General features: G+C 35.5%; 1 protein-coding gene across 2 annotated transcripts in view; it reads right to left on the bottom strand.

Moving 5' to 3' along the window:
- Positions 1 to 6,679, bottom strand: part of PLEKHF1 (pleckstrin homology and FYVE domain containing 1) — a 51,029-nt gene extending 44,350 nt beyond the window's left edge. For both annotated transcript variants that reach the window (XM_053701849.1, XM_053701840.1), the window contains exon 1: positions 6,332 to 6,679. The gene's annotated coding sequence lies outside the window, so the exon portion shown is untranslated. The remainder of the gene's footprint in view (positions 1 to 6,331) is intronic.
- Between the last annotated feature and the right edge of the window lie 413 nt (positions 6,680 to 7,092).

Raw genomic sequence — 7,092 nt, forward strand, 5'->3', positions numbered from 1 at the left:
TTACATTGCAGAGAAGCATCTCCACTTGTTCCTATGGTCCAGATTTAAGAAAGTAAGGCAGACACGGAGTATACATCTTCGCCCCTTTCCACCCGGCTTGGCGTCTAGCAGGCAGCAATGCGCTGCCCCGCATTTACCATTGCACACTACAACTAGTGTGCAATGCCACCCCCTGCTTGCACACAGCTGATTGCACGCGAGCAAGGGCCCTCAATCTCCCCAGTTGTAAAAGTCCAGGGGGATTGCCATATGCCACATAACAAGTAGTGAATTGGTTTAATAAGCTTCTTAAATCTCAGGTACAGGTTCGCTTTTTTGAATCTGCAGCCGACGGCCCTCTGACCACTTGATAAATGGGGCTCTATATGTGGCTGCTGGTTCAGCTTCTGCTGATTTCAAATAGTCGGAAAGGGCACCATTGGAATGGGGATCCTTACCACACCCTTTGTCCTGGGGCCATGTGAGGTTTAGTTACACCCACGTCCTTGCCCTGTTTAATCCTGCTGCCTCTGTAACATCCTTGGCATAATTTTAGAATGTATATGACACACCTGGTTTAACGTTCAGGCAATACAATGAGGTAAAAGGAGTAAAATATACAGAATCAATACTTAATGAGCAACCTGGGATAGTTTTACCTTCAGTCCTAATATTGTAACACCCCAGTTATCCCAGCACCGGTTGGAAATCACAGCACTAAATGTGCCACCTTTAGTAACACTACCTTTGTTTATAGAACTACATTTAGTAGGGAGTGCAAAGGTTTCTCTCACTGGTAAGAAAGTGCTCAATATTAAAGGGACATGAAACCCAAATGTTTTCTTTTATGATTCAGAAAGAACATTCCATTTTAAACAACATCCCGTTTTACTTCTATTATCTAATTTGCTTCATCCTCTTGATATCCTTTGTTTATTTGGCTCACCCATGTGCATTGTTATTTCTTCAACAAAGGATATCTAAAGAATGAAGCAAATGAGATAATAGAAGCAAATTGGGTTGTTGTTTAAAATTGTATTTTCTATCTGAATCATAAAAGAAAAATGTTGGGTTTCATGTCCCTTTAAGGTATACAGCCCAGAAGTATACATTAGGGGGTGTCAATCAACCCGATCGTATCTGATCGGGTTGATTGCTGTCTGCGGCCTCAGTGCTGTCAGACAGGTTATGGAGCAGCGGTCTTTAGACCACTGCTTCATAACTTGGTGTTTCTGGAAACACGGGGCATCAAGCTGATAAATATGCCCTGATGTGTTAAGTGAACACAGAGGTAACAAGTAGCGATCTACAGGTGTGGGAGTCACATATGATAGCACAGCACTGGATGTGTATGGGAACTCACCTGCTTTATAGTGGATAAGATTTTTGTGGAAATTTTATAACAAGACTTTTTAAGAGGTGGTATTACATTGTACTCCTGTTTTTGAATAACAATGAGACTTTTTTTTATGTATATACAGTACTGTGCTAAAGTCTTAGGCCACCATTACATTTGTTGTTTTAGCAGTTTATTTAACTTGATTAAAGGGACATGATACCCAAATGTTGAAACACTTGAAAGTGATGCAACATAGCTGTAAAAAGTTGGCTAGAAAATATCACCTGAACATCCCTATGTAAAAATGAAAGATATTTTAGCTCAAAATGTCCTAAGTATTCACACCCCATTGTAAAGCACTTTAGGCAGCAAATCAGTATGACTTGCAAGGGAGCGTGCCTCATGCACACTCATGTTATTTCCCTATACTGTTTAAGGAAGTTTACTATAAAATCTCATGAGATCACAGTAAAACAGTTCATGACCTCAGCACTGCTAATGCTGATTTGCTGCTGTTCGGCCTGCAGTTGAGGCCTTTCTCAAGAGTCTTGAGAAAGGCCTCAACTGCAGGCCGAAACGCGTTGACAAGTATATGGTGAGCATTACTCTTTTTATTATTGCCTATTTTTAACAATATCACACTATGTTGTTATCTTTTGTTTACAGGTTTTGAGGAATCCCCAAGTTCTTCTCATTTTTATACTTTTACTTCTACTTCATTTTGTGCATTTTTTAATACCATTGTGCACTACAATAAGAACCACAGATTTTTGTTTTTTCAGTGATCACGTTTATAATTTTGTGTATACACTAGTCACCTACATTGGATATTTTGGAGATTTTGTATTGGACATTTTCATACATACAGATATAGATTTTTCATATTTTCAAATTTTGGATATTTTTATCATTTTTTGAGATATCAAATCAAGGATTACACAATTTTTGAACATTTTCTGGACTTTGCTATATTGTTTTTAAGATTTTTTTCACGGATTGAATCACCTCACATAAATTTGGACTGCCCACACCTTCATTTAAGGAACGCATTTTTTTTTAACACATTTTTTGAATTGACTTTTGGACTATTATTTGATCACAAGCTGTTTTTTTGGATCATTGTTTTGACCACTACTTGTTTTTACACACAATTGAGGTTTTTATTTGTAAATTTGTGTGTTATTTTTATCTGTACATTTGTGTATCATTATCAGATTGTATTTAATATTTGTTACTTTTCAAATTGCTATGTTCATACAGCCACCTTACTAGCAAATCTATCCTATAGGCATATTTGCTGTTCAGCTGTACCTTAGCTTACCTTCCCCACGACAGACGTAGGGACTTTGCTAGAGAGACCCAGACTATCTCTAACATACAGAACTTTCACTGCATTATTGTTCTTAATACGTATTATTGTTCTTAAATATATTTTTTATTTAATATTTTTAATATATTGTATTATCATATAGTTTTTATGGATCCATATTCTTGTATGTAACTTGTTTTTAACCGGATATGATGTACTAAATTGCACATAACCGTATTAAAATTGTGATATTTTATTTGGAAGACGTATGCTCTGTGTCATCTAATATCATTATATATAGACAATTTCGATTTCTAATTATCCTGCACCTATATATGCCTTCATAGTACACATTAACATTCACCCCCCAACCCAAAGCGCCAGACGCTTGTAATAGACCTTTTTCACAGCAGTCATTTTGACATGAAATAGAAGGACAAATGCAGGTGTTAGCAATGACATTAATTAGGGTTCCACTCTATTTAGGTTTATGAGAGCCAATTTCCTGCTATTGCTCAAGTGTAAGGTCAGACTAAATACTTTAGCCTATAGAAGCTGTTTTTCTTTTTTTTCTATTTTTTTTAATATGGCATACAAATATCCTATATTTTCTGGTTGTATTCTAAAAAAGAGACTGAGAAATAATTATATATGGTCATTATACCATTGCTAAAACAACAAATCTAATGGTAGCCTAAGACTTTTGCACAGTACTGTGTATATATATTGTTTTAGCTCTGGTCTTTTAGCAATCACCTTTTATTGCTAGAGCCCTCCATGCAACATATTTTTCTGAAAGAATTGCATTGTAGCCTAGTGGGAGAGCTACTTATAGGAAATATGTATGCCTCCTCAGCTCACACCTATTTATATAGCTTTTTTACAGTTATGCTGCATCACTTTCAGTTGATTTAGCTGCAGCATATTGGGTATTATGTCCCTTTAATGTAAATGTCCTTTTATACTGCTAAAGCAATATATGTTAATAACCACTATATACAATGTTATACCTGGAGACAGGAACAACTTGCAATACATCTCCATTTGAGCAAGATAACAGATATGCAAATAACTGATTAAACAGCAAGGTTTATTGAAGGAAGTTTCATAACTTTCTGCTTGTTGGAAATTATGAACTCACAATTACATTCTTGGCATATTTATGTATAAGGCAGCTGCAGCAGCAGCCAAAGCTGTCTGCATACCACAGAGCCTTAGGCCAGAGACTCTCTCACTTGCCTTAAAGGGATAGTAAATCCAGATTTAAAAAAAAAACAAAAAACGATTCAGATAGAGCATGCAATTTTAAGCAACTTTTTTTATAATGACTATTATCAATTTTTCTTCGTTCTCTTCATATCTTTATTTGAAAAGCAGGAATTTAAAGCTTAGGAGCCAGCCCATTTTTGGTTCAGAACCTGGGTTATGTAGCCACCAATAAACAAGCGCTATCCATGGTGCTGACCATAAAATGGGCCGGCTCCTGAGGTTTACAATTCTGCTTTTCAAATAAAGATACCAAGAGAATAAAGAAAAATTGATAATAAGAGTAAATGATAAATTTCTTACAATTGCATGCTCTATCTGGAGCATTAAAAAAAAAAAAAAAAAAAAAAAATATATATATATATATATATATATATATATATATATGGATTTAGTGTCCCTTTAATGGACACGAAAGTGAATGTTCAACTTTCATGGTTCAAACAGAGCATGCAATTTTAACCCTTTAAGGACCAGCAACGCCTTTCTATGGGAACTGCATTTTTAATGTCCCTATTTCCGATTGGCCAGCAGGAGGTAGGGTATAAATGCGCAGTCCCACCGCTCGTGGCGGGACCTGCGCTATTATAACCAACAAAACCCTTAAACGACCACCGACATGCAGGGTATGTCATGGTCGTAAAGGGGTTAAAAGGATCTAAGACTTAACAGTTTACTTACTCTCTTTGTATTCTTTGTTGAAAGCATAGCTTGGTAGATTCAGGAACAGCAATGCACTACTGGGAGCTAGCTGGTAATGAGTGCCTACTCATACAGTATATGCATCTTGTCATAGACTCACTAGATGTGTTCAACCCTCATTGCTGCGCGGAAGATAATTTTAACTATACGTTTAACCCCTTTTTGGAGGTTAAACACATAGTTATATGCAAGCAATAGTTCATATTTAAATTCTGTAACAGAGTATTTTCTTTTTGTGCTTTAAAGGGATATGAAACAAAAACATGTTTTTTGTTATTTACACAGAATATGCCATTTTTAAAAAGTTTCTTATTTACTTCTATAATCAAATTTGTCTGTAGGACTACATAGCAGCAACTAGTGCTGCCCTCTAGTGCTCTTGCAAATGAACTTTCATCCCTGCTTTCAATGAAAGATATCAAAAGAGCAAAGACAATTCTATTACAGAAGTAAATTAGTTGTTTGAAATTGCAACTGAATCTGGAAAGAAACATTTTGGGCTTCATAACCCTTTAAGCACCGTAGCTACCACTGAGAGCAGCTACATATTGCAACACTTTCTTTTAATTAAAGGGACAGTCAACACCAGAGTTTTTGTTGTTTTAAAAGATAGACAATCCCTTAATTACCAATTCCCCAGTTTTGCATAACCAACACAGTTATAATAATATATGTTTTACCTCTGTAATTACCATGTATCTAAGCCTCAGCAGACTGCCCCCTTATTTCAGTTCTTTTGACAGACTTGCATTTTAGCCAATCAGAGCTGTCTCCATGGTAAATTCACATGCATGACCTCAATGTTATCTATATGAAACATGTGAACTAATGCCCTCTAGTGGTGAAAAACTATCAACATGCATTTAGATTAGAAGCGGCCGTCAAGGTCTAAGAAATTAGCATATGAACCTCCTAGGTTTAGCTTTCAACTAAGAATACCAAGAGAACAAAGCAAAATTGGTGATAAAAGTAAATTGGAAAGTTGTTTAAAATTACATGCCCTATTTGAAACATGAAAGTTTTTTTTGGACTTGACTGTCCCTTTAAGACTAAAACCTTTTGCTGTAACTGGAGCATAACAAATTCAATGTCACTGGAAAGTAACTTTTGACATAGCAGTGAGCCTGCTGGGCAGATATTTGTTTTCACAATGTTGCTGATAGCAAACCGCTGGAACCTATAGTGCTCAGTGAACAGTATTTCAACAGGTAAAAAAGTAACATACATTTGACTACCAGCACAATATGGTAACATTTTAAATGTATAGTGATAAAATAAAAAATAAACTACAAGGGCAGAAGCAAATAGTATTTTGTTTATACCTATGGGCTGTCTGATTCTAACAGATTATTGTAAAGGCTGCAACAATGTTAAGAATATATATGAACAAGTAAGATAGATATATTTGAGATATATATATATATATATATAAATATATATATATATATATATATATATATATATATATATATATATATATATATTATAGCTATATATATATATATATATATATATATATCTCAAATATGCTAGTACAAGTAACAACTATTTAATATATTTGACCAAATTTTGTATTAGCAGATAGAATTGAATAGATCCTACTTTATATGAAAAAAGACGTTTTTCTCTTTTATAAACACTTTATGTAGTTTAGCATATGACGCCTGTTATTTGCTTTTGAGCTGCAACATAACTTCGAGTTCGTCCATTTAAAGCAAAGATGTTTCTACACTTACCTAATGCTCACTCATTAATTCTGCACAGATTTTCAAAGTACTGTTGTTCTTTCTTTATTTCAAAGCCAAACCCAGTGCGCAGCCAGAACTCAGCCCTGCAGTGCAGTCTGTTTCAGCGTCAAGTTAGATTGCTCTGAAGTTCCTACCCTCCGGGCGGTTGTAAAGCCAAGACTGACAGTCTATGCCTGTAACTCACAGGCTCTGCCCAAGACAGCCACTTCCCAAGGTTTTTCTTTGAGATTCTGCATCGGGATTCCCCCTTTCAAATGCGAGAGCTGCCACATGACCCTCATTGTTGACTGTTATCCTGTCTTCTGCAATCCGCCCACTGAAACACAGAGTTCCATATTTACGTGCACAACAGAGCAAAGTACAGCTGCTCCGCGCTCACAGCTGTGCCCGGGAGAGAATGCTGCTGCTGCTGTTACTCACAATCATGTGCTCATATGGACAATTATTATTAACGCCATTTAACATAATATAGGAAGTGTAAATGGTTAATTACGTCAGATAAGTTTTAATGTATTTGCATTTTCTTTTTTTTTGCAGTGGAAAAGAAAGCCGTGAGATAAATTTCTAAGCTTATCAAAGTGACTTTCTATTTAGAGAAATAACTGACAATCTAAGATTCATTAATACAACTTTTTAGTACACATATTCTTGGTGGGAAAAATAATGTCATGCATGATGAATTTTGAGTGAAAGTGATATAGGTTATATACAACTCCTTTATCTTTCTTTTGTCATTTAAAGGGACTTTG

Source organism: Bombina bombina, chromosome 1, assembly GCF_027579735.1.
Source record: "Bombina bombina isolate aBomBom1 chromosome 1, aBomBom1.pri, whole genome shotgun sequence".
Lineage (NCBI taxonomy): Eukaryota > Metazoa > Chordata > Amphibia > Anura > Bombinatoridae > Bombina > Bombina bombina.